Consider the following 2,975-nt stretch of genomic DNA (forward strand, 5'->3'; position numbering starts at 1 on the left):
TTTCAGACATATAGGATCCGTGTTACAATGAGTGAACCATGATTTTTAGCGCTTTTTTTGTTGTTGCGGAAAACATATCCTCTGGCAAAGCATTAAAAATTCGGGGAACATAAACACAGTGCCGGGCTTCCCCATACCTTTTCGAGGAGCGCGGTACCTCAAAACGGATGGTACTACGCAGGCTTCGGGAAGCTGTGTGACGTATTTTGAAATTGCTGCCCCAGAAATGTTGTACCACTACAGTACATACAAAGAGTGTTCGAAAGCATGGAAAACCAAGGGCTGTAAAATATTATCGGACACAGAAAAGGGGGAGTTATATGGTACATTTCTTAGTATGTTTCTTAATAACGTGTCAACTCTGTTTTGCTATCCGACTGAGCAAAAAGCAAAAACAGTGATCCCTTATCGGAGAATGCTGTACACTAGAACATAACTAATAATTTTTTTATATGAAAAGGAACAATGGATTTTATACGGAAAAACAACCAGGCCGCGCTCCGCAGCTTATCTCAGACGTGTGATAGCTGGCTGCGCCAAGACATTACTGTCGAAGAAGGCTCCCAAGTATTTTACCGATTTCACATAGATGACCAGCACACGCCGACAGAGAAAACAGTTGAGAACATGTAGAATAATCGGCGCATCTATAGCTGTTAGTTTCAATGGGAATCTGAAGCAAACCAGTTTTGTTTTAATCGGATTAACCTCAAAAAAGTTATTAGTTAACCAAGTCATTGTTTTGTGCCTATTATTCTGCAGATTAGTAATGGCCATGTTGCAAGAAAAGTGCTTGGAAAGCAAAACAGTGTCGTCGGCGTATTTGCAAATTACTTGAGATAAGTCATTAACAAACAAATTGAACAGAAGAGGTGATAATATGGAGCCCTGCAGAACTCCGGCCTTCAATGGAAGTTGACTACTTACATTTGTCATCCCGTCTAAAACAACTTGGGATCGACCGGAAAGATGATTCTTGAGCACACCGTAAAACTGACCTCTGAAACCTATGGAGTATAAAGGTCTAAAAAATAAAACAATACTAAAGAAATTTAGATGGAAGGTAGAAAATATTGCTTCGGAGAACTCTTCCAGAAGAGCTACAGTACCACGACCGGGAACGAAACCAAACTGACGGGTTGACAAAATGGAAAATTTTGCAACAAAAGATGACATGCATCTCAAAAAAAATTTGGCGATTATGTGGAAAAGTACCGGCAAGATCGGGATGGGTCGATAGTTTTTCATGTCGTCTTTTTTCCTCCTTTAAATAGCTGTTTAACTATAGCAGTTTTAAGTTCATCGGGGAAAAAAGCAGTGTGCAGAAAACCATTCAGCAGGAAAATAGAACATCAGGCAATGCCTCAAAGTTTCTTTGGACCAAATTTGCCGATAAGCTGTCATTACCAGGAGCATTATTTTGCTTGAAGCCAAAGATTATATCACGCAGTTCTTGTTTTGCAGTGCTGGCTAGAAAAGCGGACGCAGAGTTTGATTCTCTCAACGTGCATTGGTATGTCTGACTGGAAGAAGCTTTCTCTGGTGCAAAAAAAACGATTAAAACTCTCTGCGACTTCGATGAAATCTTCCGGGAAAAAGAAAGCGGGGAGGTACTTGCAGAATTTTTGCCATGAAAATGGTTTATCAGTGGCTATGTTTTAGCGGAATTCTTTGACGACTGGCGAAATTCTTGAAAAAGTACTGGCACTTCGTGAACCTTAGCAGAGCGACCACGCTATTTCTTGCGGCCTTATACTCCATACGCAATGCTTGATTTTTTGGTACACGATTGCACCGTCTCGAAAGTATGTCTCAGTATGAAATGGCACTTATTACGTCAGCGGTCAACCAGTTAAATTCTCTTCGGCGCTTTTTTACTACGACGCGCTTAGAATTGCTCTGAAACTATATTTTGCCGCAGAAGATAGTATAGACCTTATCCGGCGAATTAGACTCAGTTGTGGCTAACCAGTTTAAACTGCTAATTAAGCTATCTAAGACATTATGATCACCTATTGCGATGTAGATGAGGTTATTTGGAACAGCGTTTCGTGAAGCTTTTGATAAAGGAAATGATGGAGACGAACGACGAACCAGATTCCGCGAAGCGCTGTAAAATAACACAGGAGGCAACGGAGTAGTTAGGAACACGTAAGACAATGTGTTCTATACATGAATTAGTTAGATGATCATTAACAATTTTTTCACGAGTGGAAACTTTTGTCGTATTTATTAAACCACATGAGGACAGGAGAGACAAGTAATCGGAAACGGTGCCCATTGTAGGGCACAATGTATTTACGTTTGAGTCGCCCACTAAAGATATTTCTTCCACAGAGGTGGAAGAAATATGTTCCAGAGGTGCAATATTTCTTCGAGTTCTAACAGAAATCGGGTTATACTAGAGCACGGCGGGCGATATACAGCCAAGAAACTAATAAACCGGTCGCAGCAAGTTATCTTCAACGCTAAACATACTGCATGCGCGAAGTTCACGTCCATTGATGAAACATCAAATTTATCATTTACAGAGATGGCGATTCCACCACCTCGATGATGGGTCCTTGTAACAAAATGACTCTGATAGCCTGGCACTGAAAATGTACGCAAGCAAGCATCTGAAGTATTGATTTCTGTCAGCACGAATGCATCGACGAATCGTATTCCTGACGTAGCGGCTAGCTTGAATTCTTCCCAGTATTTGCGAAGGCTCCTGATATTGGTACTTACAATAGTAAAATCATTATCAACGCTCTCACCAAAAGTGTCCTTGAACGACTTAAAGTGTGGAAGCTGGTAGCACGTGTTAGCAATGATAGCTACACAATATTATCCAAGCCTGCTTGTCTGATTATTCGATGAAGAGACGATCCTTCACTCTTTTTCACAAGTCTTGCCACGCTTCACCAAGGCAAACTTGTACTCCATTTGCTTTTCCCTGGTCCTAGCACGCCAGAATAGGTCATGGTGTAGTC

The sequence above is a fragment of the Amblyomma americanum genome, chromosome 4 (assembly GCF_052857255.1).
Source record: "Amblyomma americanum isolate KBUSLIRL-KWMA chromosome 4, ASM5285725v1, whole genome shotgun sequence".
NCBI lineage: Eukaryota > Metazoa > Arthropoda > Arachnida > Ixodida > Ixodidae > Amblyomma > Amblyomma americanum.